Here is a 14,390-nt window from a genome sequence, read left to right as displayed (position 1 = left end):
ACTTAATGACTACCTAATAGCAAGTTGTGGGACAATGAGACTTTGATTGGTTAAGATACTTTAAAGACCCCTTCCAACCTTGACAGTATATGGTTTTAAGATTGTAGGTTATAACAATCTGCTCCTGTACAGAATCACTAAGCCACAACTGGCGTACATTTTTCTCTTAGAGAGTCTTTTGTTTGTTTGTTTTATTAAATTATTTTTACTATGAAATACACATTTTTTAGAATTAGTTTCAGCTGTACAACACAGTGCAATAGTTATACTTTTTATCCCTCAAAGTGACAACCCCCCTCCCTCAATCCACCGCCCCATTTCCCCCCAATATCATACATATCTATTACAAATCCTCCGACTCCACTCCCACACTCCACTCCACACCCCATGACCGTGCACATATACATATATATATTCAATCATAGTTGACATACAATACTACACAACATCAGCCTCAGGTGCACAGCGCTGTGATCAAGCCTCCCCCCTCATCCATGATGCAAGATGTGACCACCCGACACCCCACAAAACATTCACAACATCATCAATTACATTCCCCGAACCATCCCCCATGCCCCCACGGCAACACTGCAGCTGCGTACCTATGCTGTCCAACCCCCCTCTCCCACCCTCCCCAACCAACAGCCCTCAACTGCACCCCCCACATCTCTGAGACCACCTCTGTCCACTTTCCTCACCCATTCAGTTTTTTAGAGTCCACATGTAAGTGAAATCATATGGTATTTGTCTTTCTCTGACAGACTTATTTCACTTAACATTATAGTCTCTAAGTCCATCCATATCATCCCAAATGGTACAATTTCATTATTCTTTATGGCGGAGTAATACTCCATTGTATAAATGTACCACAATTTCTTAATCCAGTCGTCTACCGATGGGCATTTCGGTTGTTTCCAAGTCTTGGCTATTTTGAATAGCGCCGCAATAAACATAGGGGTACATATACTTTTTCGAATTAGCGTCTTGTGTCCACATAGATTATTTTGTTTCTTACCCAAAAGTGGACACGAGGAAGGAAGGAGGCACTCACAGAGCACATTTACCCATGCAGATTAACAAGGAGAGATTCTTACCTATGTTTTCTGTACATTGTAGAAAAATCTCAATGTTTCACTCTAAACATTTGAAAGAGCTTCATTTCTCACCACAAATAAGAGAATTGAGGATAATATACTCAATTCATGTACTCCAAATAGAATCATGGCATTTTATATTAAGATATCACATAACTTCATACCTATACACATGTATTTTTTTTAAGATTTCACTGGGGAATTAGGGAAGGGGAACAGTCCTGGGGAATTGGGGAAGGGGGATAGCCAAGTTGTTGTCCTTCAATCATATTTGTGGAGAGCACAGCTAGCTCAGCTCCAAGTCTACTTGCCATCTGGCCTCCCGCAGCTCCTGACAGCTCAGCTCAAGGTGCCGTGTTCAATCTTAGTTGCAGGTGGGCGTAGCCCACCATCCCATGCAGTAGTCGAACCAGCAACCTTGTTGTTAGGAGCATGTGCTCTCACCAGCTGAGCCATCCTGCCACCTGTTGGCAGCTCAGCTCGGGCGCAGCTCACTGGCTTATGTGGGAATCGAACCAGCGACCCTGTTGCTCAGAGCCAGCACTTCTAACCAACTGAGCCACTTGGGCGGCCCTACACATGTATTTTTGAAAGTGAAATTATTGTCCTCATTCATAAAGACCTTATGAACTTTTGCAATTTATTTTTGAAATATTTAGAAATTATCAATGTGAAGTTGTTAAAATTTTACTTTTTAACAATTTTGGTAGCATCTCCATTCTTTCAACCATTTCCTTTTTCTATAACCAAGTTGTAAGTTTAAAAGGCGTCAACAATCCATATATTCTGCCCAGGCGTTGAGCAGGAAAACAAATTCAGTGTTATGTGTATCCTGTTAAACAGTATTTCTCTCCATCCTGAAGCCCACAGCATGAGTAAGAGGAATTATTAGCCTATCTCCTGCAAATCAATGATGCCTTTTATCTTTCAGGTTTTGTGTCTAATCCCTATAAATATCCTAACTATCTATTAGAGGAGATTCAGGCTTACAAGTTTCTCAGTCTCCTACAATGTCCCTCACTCCAGAATCGTGTCTTGAAATTCAGTCCCAGAGCATTTATTCCTCAACTCCTGGACAACCTTTATCAACCTGTCCTATCACATTATCTCATTTAGTGATTTAATAAGGCTTAAAAGCATACCGTGTGTGTGTGTGTGTGTGTGTGTGTGTGTGTGTGTGTGTGTTACATATAAAGAGTTAAAAGAGCTGAATGGGGCCATTCATGTAACCTCTCTGACCCTAAGGCTTTAAGTCACTAGAGAACCAGATATTTGCACACATTATATACAAAACGTGCTTTTAATTCCTGTGTCACCAACAGTGTAATTCTTTTTTAGGACATGCTCCTCAATTTTAACAAATTCTTCAATTCCTAAACTTTAAACTTCATTGCCAGCCAAACCCAATTACTAAACTATTGTTTCAAAATATAATTTAAGTTAAAAAAACTTTGTTATGGATTAATTTTTTGTGTAAAATAGGTTGTGATTTTCCATCTATGTTTGAGTTTTCTGTTGAATATACTTCTGTTCAATAGACAATATAAGGAATGAGTTATATAATTGCTTCAAAATTTTCAATGTTACTCTGGCTCCAGAAAGTTTCTAAAGTCCATTTATTTTCTTTAATATTCAGAAAAAGTCACAATGTATATATTTAGCTTTTTGAAAGTTAAGCATCTTTCTAGTCACAAAGGAACTACTGGGTTGTCGGAAAAGTCATGACGTATTTTTTCTATGTTTTTCGTTGCAAAAATATGTCATGACTTTTCCAACAGCCCGATATTTGTTGCATAACTTCTTTTAATCATGAATTATGAAAGAAATTGCATTATAAGCATAGAGTTTTGTGAATAACAATATTATTGGGCATTGGATATAGATGATTATCATCATTTTTCACACAAATATATGAAAACTTTTACATGCCCTCTTTACTTGATTTATCAACAATTATTTAATGAGTGCCTATATGCCAGACTAGATGCTGCCATGGGTCCTCTGTCTTTCTCAAATGCACTGCACAGAAAGAAAGATTGATAACGAACAATGAATGACAGTCATGGCAAGGGTGGGAATGAAAAGCTCAAGATGCTTTTCCATTGAGATAATACTTTGAGATAAAACACTCCCAAATTCCCTCCCAGGCATTCTCTGAGACATCTGGCGTAGACTAAAGACAAAGCGCCAGCATCATCGACTTTTTGAGTGCAAATTCAAAGATCTCGTAAGGGCATGGGAGAATATGTCAGACAGAGTCTGGTCTGGAAATGAAGAGAATTTTAAAATAGAGAATTGGTTAAATAGGTATTGAAGGACTGAAGAGGCAACTAGGAAGCATGGGGCAGCATAGAGATAGTACCTGCAGGTAGAACCTATTACGTCTCTAGGGATTGAAGAGCAGAGGGAAGAGGCTGCGCATATCAGACCCTAGAAGGTCAGAGGAGGACTCTTACAGGGCTGAACTTTTGCTGAGGAAGGGGTACCTCTCTAGCTCATGCTGAGACCTCTGAGGGGGCATGATAAGGCTGGTTCTAGGAGTATAAGGAAGAAGCTGAAAACTGGAATCAATTACCAGTACTGAGAGTGAAGGCCATTGCTGGAGTACCGTTAATAACAACATCACACAAAAGAGATGGGAGCAAGTCCTTCCCCTTCCTCCTGTTACATAACCTCCTTGTATTGCCCCTTATTAGCAGAACTTAATAGGGAGACAGTTGGTAAAGGAGAGGTGAAGTGTGCAAAGTCCCAGCCCCAGTATCACAAAGCACGATATGGAAGAGTGGGTTTGGAGCTAACGGACAACAGCTTAATAATCAGCACTGGTACCCAGAGAGTGTGGATCTGAGAGTTGAAAGAGCAACTACTCACTTCGAGGGTATTTTGATACCTCCAACCTCTTCTTTCTGCCTCTCCCATCCTTAGAAAAATAGTTGCTCCCTGCAGTGATGCTCCCTGTGTTTCCTCTGTATAGCCCCATCAACTTCCTGGTTCTCCAATACCCGTTCAACCAACTCTCTCTATTTGAAATTTGCATTGTTCCTGTTTTCCCAACAGAGGCAGACCTTGCCTGACCTTCTCTGCCTATCCAAACCTTGCAAATCCCAAAGAACCTGACACTGGATGGTGCCAGTCCCACCTGGTTGCTGTGACTTACCCTGATCTGCCTGCTCTAAGCAGTCCTCTCTGCCTCTGCCTGGATCCTGCCTGGTTTCCTAACCAGCGCCGGGTGTTGACTGACTTGTCTTTATTACTAGTTAATCCAATCCAACTTTACATCCTGTGCTCCCATCAAAAGCAACATTGTGTCTAGCTTGATAAATTTCATTTCTGATCTAGGTCTCATGTCAATATATGGACATGTCTCATGGGGACTTCCAAAGACATTCATTCAAAAACTGCTGTGTAGCCCTTCCTAGCCCCTTACCATGCTGTGTGGAAGGTTGCATGTGGGAGGGTATGTCCTTACACAGTGGGAGGAAGCATTAAGGGGAAATAATTAACAAATATATATCTCCTGGTTAGTAACTTGCTCATTAGATTATATATATTAACTCATTTAATTTTCAAAATAATCCTGCAAATTACATATTCGCACTTCACAGAGGAGGTTCAGCAACCGGAAGAAATTTACTCAAAGCTGAGCCCATATTTAAATGCAGGGCTAACTGATTTCAGAACCCCTGTACCTGCTGACTTAATCCTTTTCAGTGGTGTGCCAGGGCCGCAGACTCTAGCCTGCCTAGAACCTTAGTAGTATAACTCAACTTAGGTCAAGATGAGATATGGTCCCTGTATTCTAAACCAGCTGCACTTTTTACATGTAATGGTTGGGAACCCAATATTAACCCAATGCAACAAAGATTTACTGACCCTCATGTGTGTGGCAGGCACGTGATAATGATAGCTAACACGTTTATTGAAGGCTTACTACTTATTGGGTATTGTTTGAGGACATAGTTTATGCCTCATTAATTCTCATATCAACTCTATAAGACAGGTACCATTATTAACAGCCCCATCTCACAGATAACATAACTGAGGCCCAGATGGGCTAAGTGACATGGCCAAGAACTCACAGCTAGGAAATGGCAGATTCAAGAAGAGAAGTTAGGCAGGATGAGTTTGAAGCCCAGGGTCTTAACATTAGTGCTGTATTTCCTCACATGTACAAGTTTGAAGAGACAAAAATGGATAAGACATAGACAAGGAGGTCAGAGTCCAGGTGTGAAACACATCAAGAAATATAACATTGTGATAAACACCATTGTAAAGGAATATACGCTGAAAATAAAGTAGGAATTAGTTTTTTCCAGATGAAATCAGAGATGATAAGTTCTGAGTTGATTCCTAAAAAGATACAAGTACGGATTTCAGAATTTTGGAAGTAAAATCAACAGGTCCTGATGATGTGACACATAAGAAAGAGGTTGGAATCCAGGATGGCTCTGTGGAGAGGCCAATCTAAGGAGGTAAATGCAGAGATTTATTTTTGAGAATTTAAGTTTGAATGGGTCATGAGAAGTACGCAGCTGGCGCACCACCTTCCCCTCTCTTCCTCTGCGCTGCCTACAGAGGTGGCGCTCATCTTTTACTCGGTGTCATGGCTGCCCTCAGACCACTCGTGAAGCTCAAGTTCATCAAAAAGAAGACCAAGAAGTTTATCCGGCACCAGTCTGACCGATATGTCAAAATTAAGCGTAACTGGCAGAAACCCAGAGGCATTGACAATAGGGTGCGCAGGAGATTCAAGGGCCAGATCTTGATGCCCAACATTGGTTATGGGAGTAACAAGAAAACAAAGCACATGCTGCCCATTGGCTTTCGGAAGTTCCTGGTCCACAATGTCAAGGAGCTTGAAGTGCTGCTGATGTGCAACAAATCTTACTGTGCTGAGATTGCTCGCAACGTCTCCTCCAAGTACTGCAAAGCCATTGTGGAAAAAGCAGCCCAGCTGGACATCAGAGTCACCAATCCCAATGCCAGGCTGCACAGTGAAGAAAATGAATAGACAGCTTGTGTGCAAATTGTGTTTTAATAAAACCATAAAATTCTTCCAAAAAACAAAAAAGAAGTATGCAGCCAAAAAAAAAAAAAATGAAGAGGCCTAGATTTAAAGAGAGAAGTCACACCTGTTTGATAGATGTTGAAATTTCCAGCACAGAAATTTCACGGGAATGTCCTAGGAAGAATATGCAGAGACAAAAAAATAGGATTTTTCTAACTCTTCTAGGCAAGTACCCACTATGATCAGCTGGGTTGTCAAGATCAAAAAGCATAGAACTGAGAAAGGAAAACGCAGCCCCTGACATAGGGATTGGTAGCTGGGCCTTGGTGTTGCTAGGAGCTGGCCTGGTACTATCCACTAATTCTTGGTTTCTCCCATTGAACAAAGAAGATTTTACAGAATGTCAGCATCAGATAAGGCCACTGTTAAAATGACGGACAAGGCAAAAACAAGACCACTCTGTAATCAGGTCAGAACACAGACAAAACATCTTCCAAATCACAAGAAATGATCAAACATCCCCCAGCCTGGCAAATGTGAGTGACTGCTGCTTCTTTAGCAATACAGTTTTCATCTCTATTCTGGCTTGATAAATAAGAATTTAAGTTACCCAGTAGTAGAATTGTCCTCACTCACTAGCCATACCCAATCTACAACAAACCACCGCCAAATCACACAACCAGAGCCTGAACCCACAACAGATCCTCTCTGACCTTTTACTGACATACACCATGGTTCCCTACAGAGGGCTCCAATCTGGTTGCAAGTGTGAAGGAGCCACTAGAACCCTTTGAGGCCCTGGAGAATGCAGGACCAATGCTAGAACTCTCCCCAGGCCCATGAGTTGTTCCATGGCTGACTGGAGACTCAGGTCTTCCCCACCTGGCTATCCCTAGCCCACTCCCAGAGATGGTAGCACAGAGAAAGCCACTGGCACACCCAAGAGCACAGTGAAGCAGTTTGGAAGGACAGGACCTCAGGGAGGCAAGGCAGGACCAGGTGGCTCTGTGGGAAGATGGAACTCCAGAAACCTCACCTGAGCTAGGAGCAGGTGCATGACCGGGATCTGTGAAGTCCAGGTGTGATGCTTGGAGCAAACGTCCAAGGTGCTTCCTCCCTGGACCTCCCTGCCAATCCTCTTCCAGGACCCTCAGCCTGGCGAGAGAGTTCCCTGTGCTCTATCTGCTCTGGATCCCTCTGCAAAGCTCCCCTAGGTGCTGCTTTCCACTTAATCGCCTGAGCACACTTTGAGTCACTTACTGAACCTGTGACTCAGGCAGCAGGCCTAACCTCACAGCTTCAGCTTCAGAGGGTTTTTGTGGTTTAAAATGGGACACTTAACAACTAATCACTCAAAAAATGGTGGAAAAACCAACTGGGACATGGAAGTCCGTAGGCCTTGGTATTCACCCCTCCCCACTACAGCCCTGACAAAATTGCTGAGCAAATACATCCTGGGTACCAGGCTTACCAACATCAGCCCCCAGCCTACCACCTGGCCACCCCCCAACACACGCAACAAAAGTTCTCTCTTGTTGCAATAAGTAATAATTACAATTTATTAAAGTACAGTGATCTTTGGCTGGAGGTCATTGACAGAAGAGAGAATTTGTAGAGTTTTTCTCCTATGTTTTGTATTTTATTTTGTTTTAAGTGGGAAATTAAAGTCAATGGATATTTTGCATCGCTGCTGTTTTGACTTGATTTAAAATAGTCAATCAATATGCACTTATTAACCAAACACCATTTTCATGGACAGAGTCACTGTTTGGGTGCTTATTTCACTAGAAACGCAAATTGAGAATAGTGGAAACAATGTAAATTTTATTGTGAATATGATATAACATCTCAAAAATGATTGTTCAAATTAATAACAAAACATTCATCTTTAGTCTCTATGAACACTCAAACTTTAACCATAATTTTTAAAAAGGAATACGTCACTAATAAATACATATAGCTATAATTTTTTATCATGCAGTGAAATAAAATCAGTTACAATGAGCATGTCTTGTTTAAACTGACAGCCATTATTTGTCCCCTTCATTTTTTACTATTTTAATATATTTTTGTTTCTATCGTTAAATGTGAAAGGGAATATTTACATTAAAAACCCAGTGAACCACGAATCTTGCTACTTTCAGTAAAAAAGAAGAAAAATACCTTATTTTTTATTGTTTCTTGGCATGATATAATGTAATTAAATGTGACTGATGCAATCTGACAAGTCCAGTCACAATATGAAATGTCAGGAGAAAACTATCTTTATTCAGACTGAAGAGGACGAAAATACTTATCATGAAAAACAAAGCCTTTGGAATAGGAGCGACTCATATACTTGCACAGAGTTTGTTTAAATATCTTATATTTAGCCTTTTTGAGATGTAGTCTACTCTGGATAGTAGGCTGGTGTCAAGATTTTTAGAATTATTTTTTTCCATTGGAGAGTATTAGAAATATCATGATATGGGGCCCCTTTCCATTTTTAAGCCTGTTTGAATACAATTTGGAACAGGTACTTGCTAAAGGACCTCTCTTCTGTGGTGTCTCTGACTGGACGTCTGTGCTTTCTCATAGGCTCCAAGGTAATTCTAAATGAACTACACTTCAGCTAAGCTGTTTTTCTGAGACTGTACCCTGCCTCTGAACTGTGCTAAAATAACCTTGCATTATCCTAATTAGGATTATTCACAATACACACATATTGCAAAGGGCCATTTTCATTTTCAATTAGTTGAAAAAGATTAGTTGCAGTGATACTCATATGGTCCTGAATGCTATTATTATTAAACCTAATATTTTTTATTGCCGTTAAAATTATACTCCTTATAGATACAACTTAGCTAATGGAGTAAAAAGATGGTCTCTTCCTGACAAATCACCCTCTTCTAAAGAAAATTGTGAAGGTAACAATACATAAATGGAAGAAGATATATGTGTGGTAAAGAGGTTGTTTAATCACAAGTAATGGCAAACCTAAAATTAGTTCCAATTAAAAGAGAAGTGCATGGAAACCAATCTGAATGTAGTAGATAAAGGATTGCATGAAGGAGAGATTATTAAGCAGTAACATATAACAGGACCCCAGGTGCAGTACTTCCTCATTATACCTAATCTTGAGCAGCAATATACTGAGTGTACAGTATACTGAAAAAAAAATAATTTTACACGGTGGCTACGCTTGAGATGAACAAGTACATGTTTTTTGGAAGAAAGACCATAACAACTTGATTTTTACTTCCAAAATACAGTGGCATGTTAATTGCTTGATCAGCCAAATGAAACTAAATGTAATTAAGACTAGTGTGGGGTTAATTTGATCCATAATTATGTTATATAAAGTAAATGAAATTGTTTCTTTCCTAAATTGCAATTCATTAAAATTACAGATATTAAAATAAGATACTATAAAATTACATGAAGCATGTACACATTAATAGTCATTAGTAATAGCTTGATATTTCTATCTAAGCTATAGTTTATTAGAATGCCGAAAGGTGATATTTGACCACTCATCTGATGGATTTTTTTTTTACTCTGTTTTTCTGTTCTTCTAAGAATTTTTAATAATGAAGCAAACTGTTCTAATCTTAGCCTGTTTTTGCCATTTTCTAGATGTTTATTATTTGCCAAAATACCTTTGGATCAGTTCTCATTGAATCTTTATTAAAATAGAAGCACAGGTATTTAAAAATTCAAAATGGCATACAGGTATGTGCATTTCATATGATGTCAAATGCACACAGTATAAGTATTTGGGAGATACTTTTTTCGAAGGGCAAATTCTGCATCTCTGATTAAAATTATAGTCATATATATTTATGTAACATTTTTGTCTTAACCTCATTAAAAAAAGAATGGGACATAAAAATCCATTAATTGAAGGAAAATGAACTAACATTTATTGAGTTCTTATCCTGTTTCAAGCACTATTCTGTGCACTTTAAATAATCTCTATTTATCCCCTTATGAAGTTGATGTTATTTGTTTTCTCCTTTTACACAGGAGAGAATTGAAGCTCAGAGAGATTAAAGAGCTTGCTAAAAGTCATGGAGCTATTTGTACCATGTACTGTACTGTGAAGTTGGAAAGGGGCCCCTTTCTATTGAACATAATAGCAAAACAGGGGAAACAATTACTTTGCTAAGATACAACATAATGTTTTAGCTCCCACTTTATATTCTTATTCACTGAAGGTGATTTGCTTGTTTCTATAAAATTAAAAGCCAGAATGTCATAACATATAATCTCTGTGCCCATTCACGTGACTTTAAATACAAGTTGGCCAAATAATCCTATCATTCTGAGTCCCAAAAATTACTAACAGAGCCTTTTTATTATAGAGAAGCAAATAGTGGAACTGTCCTTTTGAGTAGTAACAAATGCCTTACACAGGATTCCACCCAGTACAGACTCATAGAAAATCCTCATATTTAGGGTAAAAACAGAAAGTATCAACTGATTATTATTGAAGGGAGAAGTAAGAGGGCTGGAGGAAAGAGCACAAAAGTAGTAGAAGGTGTTTACAGATTCTGCTAAAGAAGACTGACCTTCTCATATGTGACAATGCTTTTTATCTTACCTCATTTGGGCATTGAAGAGAAAAGTGGTGACGTGAAGATCTGATATAACTTAAAAAAAAATCATGGTAGGATTTGCTTACAACACACAGCAATAGCAGTTTATCTAATAGAGACTGGAGATATTAAAACCAAGTCTAGCTGAAACTTCAATATGCCACAATACTTTTATTTATTTCTGTGAAACAAGGTGTCTGCATACCCAGGAGAATATGATATATTTTCCCTATTTGCACAATGAAATGTCACTATATTGCCATTAGCAGTAGTATGCAAACATTAACTAATGTTTCTCAATAATTGATTATACTGCACTAATAAGGACAACTATCCTTACATTTCTTGGAAATCATCTGCATTTCTCCTTAAGTTAAAGCCATATTTCATCCATGAAAAAATGAAACTAAAGGATAATTGTACTTAACAAGTTGCCAGGACACATTATTTACAGAAAGCATGTGTGCTTAACAAACCAAATATTTAATATTTCATGCATGAAAAATGGGCAGACATAATAGTCATTAGTATTCCAGGTGAGGCAGAACATGCAAATTTACTCGGCTATTAAAGAATGAGTCATATGCTGTTTAATATAACAAAATAGTTTATGTACATGAGTAAACAGTAAAATCACAATAGGAAAAAAAAATGGATTTGGTTCAGATGTTGAGCTGCTATGTAAACCAATTATCTATCCAGAGGGAAACAGCTCTGTCTACAACTACTTAGGCTCTAGGGCCTATTACAAACCCTGGAGTGGGCTGTTGTTTCTGTTCTCAGGGGAATTGACCACGTCACACTAGAAATAGCTGACAATAATTAGAAAGCCTGCTTCTGCCAGTATTGCACACAATTTTTAATACCTTCCTAAGTATTATGGGAGATAATACACAAGGTCTTTAGAATTCCAGTCATGCCACACAAGCTATGGAAAGGACAACTAGACAATAGCCCCAAACTGGACTGTGACAGGCTAATTACTGTGGCTTCATTATAAAACCTCTTTCTACATAGGTCACCTGGGAAGTGTAATTAAAAATGCATTATTGGTGTATTTTTTATTGAAGCAATTAAATTAAAAAGCCAAAAAAATAATTATATGAGGAGCAAATAATAATGTTGGTCAACAGCGTTTATCTAAGAAAGAGAGAACACGTTACTGGTTCATTAGCAGTAAATGTGTTAACGGAAATCTGTTTGAAAAATGAGCCATAGAATGGCTTTTAAATACGTAGATTAAAGGATTTATAATGTCAAGTTTAACACAGAAATTACAGATAGTATTACATAACCATGAGTAATAGCACCTTTAATCTGACTTAGTAAAATGATTTACATCATACTTTGTGCTGCTTCAGTTGTATGAGTATTATATGTGCTGCATCTCAGGTGGATAATTTGCTTTATATTTTTTACACACCTATAGATCTGTTCTTCCTGCTTCGTAATTATGTGGTTCACCTAAATAATTAGATGTTAAAATATGTATCTTTCAGGGCAGAATGTTTGTCTTGGATATCCTTTCTACGTAAGAATACCAGAACATGACACTATTGATTTAGGAATTTTTTTATAAAACCCTAAATATAATATATCAAATCATCCCTCTCTCATCTCACAGCTCTCCTCACACTTCTTCTTTACATCATCATCATCACCACCACTATAATTATCATAATCACTAACAATTAATGAAAGCTTTCTACTTGTCAGGCACTAATTATTGCTGATCTTGTTTAGATTTTTAATTCTGCAAATTATCTTAAGATATTGATATTTTATCTCCATTTAAAAAATGAAGATAATCAATTAAAATGTAATCAATTCCTCTCAATATATCTATAAGAATGCACTGTTCTTCAATAGGCTAGCCTAAGATTGCAATAATTTTTCCCTTTATCTTACTGGAAGTCTTCCATGTTTGAAGTCTGTTTATTTTTACTGAGTGTTTTTCAAATGTATAAAAGAGATAGATAAGCATCTACTAAGTAAGAATCTCACACGCAACCCTTTTAATCCCTTTGGAGAGGAAAATCAAACTCAGAGAGGTAGAGGTACATCAGTTACAGAGGTATGTTAATGCCAAAATGAATAAGGAATGAATGAATAAATGATAGAACTTAGTTGTTAAGCATGGGACTCTGATTGAAGACAAATATTTTTATGGTTGACAGAAAAAAAGTGTTCTATTCATTGGGTTGTCGGAAAAGTCATGACGCATTTTTGCGACGAAAAACATAGAAAAACATGTCATGACTTTTCCGACAGCCCAATATTTCCTATGTTAGGATTTAGTGTTGGTCTAGAACCAGTTATTACCTACTGACTCTAAATTATATCTTGACATATCATGATTAGTTCAATTGTTTTAGTATTGTTATGCTGCATTAGATTCTTTCTTAATGTTATTGTTTTTTTAATATTGTAGCACTTAATTTTGAATATGTACTGTAAACCACACCTTGTACTAAAGGCCTTACATGCATTATCTCTAAACCTCCACAGATTACCGAATCAAATTACAGTAGCCCCCCTATTTGCAGGGTATACATTCTAAGGCCCCTCGTGGGTTGCCTGGAACCTAGAATCTTATGTATGCAGTTAATCCTTGAACAACACCAGTTTGAAATGCATGGGTCTACTTACATGTGGATTTTTTTTTCAATAAACACAGTCAGCCCTTTGTATCAGCATGTTTCACTTATACTGATTCAACCAACTGTGGGTCGAAAACAGTATTTTTGCATTCCCAACTGCAATTTCCCAGCTTCATATTGAAAACAGTATTCCAATGTAAAAAACAATCCAAGGTTGGTTGAATGCACAGCTGTGAATAGCCAACTGTAGAATCAAAAGTTATACATGGATTTTTTACTGCACAGGGGTAGACACCCTTATCCCCCACGTTGCTCAAAGGTCAACTGTACTATGTTTTTTTCTATATATACATACCTATGATAAAGCTTAATTTTTAAATTAGGAAACATTAGAGATTAAAATAAGTAATAATAAATAAAATAAAACAATTATAACAATATACTGTCATGAAAGTTATATAAATATGGTTTCTCTATCTCTATCTCAAAATATCTTATTGTATTGTACTTCCCTTTTCACCTAAAGAAAGGATTGTACGGCTATTTTGGCATATCCAAATTGCCAGCATCACTACCCTTGAGCTTTGCAAGCATTATTAAGTAAAATAAGTGTGACATGAACACAAGCACTATGATACTGTGAGAACCTGATAACTGAAGATGACTACATGGCTAATGGGTGGGGAACATATACAGTGTGGGAATGCTGGAAAAAGGGATGATTCAGGTTCTGAGCAAGACTGGGCAAAACTCATAAGATTTCATCTAGCTACTCAGAATGGTATACCATTTAAAACTTAAGAATTGTTTATTTCTGGGATTTTCCACTTAATATTTTTGGAACCTGGTTGACCAAGGTTAACTTTACTCTCCAAATGGGAAACCTTGAATAAGTCAGGACTACTGTATTCTCATTGTAGAGATGAGAAACTTGTAGTTCAGGAGGTCAAGTGACTCGTCCTGTCATGTGGCTGACAAATTGAGTTCAGATTTGAGCCCCAGTCTATTTGACTCCAAAGTGCATTTTCCAGTATTCCACTTTGATTATGAAAGAACTTATAAAAAGCATTAACATATTTTTTTATTATCTTCTACATGTAAATTTCCTTAC

At 37.7% G+C, this 14,390-nt stretch overlaps 1 pseudogene; it reads left to right on the top strand.

Moving 5' to 3' along the window:
* The first annotated feature begins 5,697 nt into the window (after positions 1–5,697).
* On the top strand, positions 5,698–6,145 carry LOC109375306 (60S ribosomal protein L32 pseudogene; annotated as a pseudogene).
* Positions 6,146–14,390: the final 8,245 nt, after the last annotated feature.

The sequence above is a fragment of the Hipposideros armiger genome, unplaced genomic scaffold (genome assembly GCF_001890085.2).
Source record: "Hipposideros armiger isolate ML-2016 unplaced genomic scaffold, ASM189008v1 scaffold_925, whole genome shotgun sequence".
NCBI lineage: Eukaryota > Metazoa > Chordata > Mammalia > Chiroptera > Hipposideridae > Hipposideros > Hipposideros armiger.
This window is presented reverse-complemented; position numbering and strand designations above follow the sequence as displayed.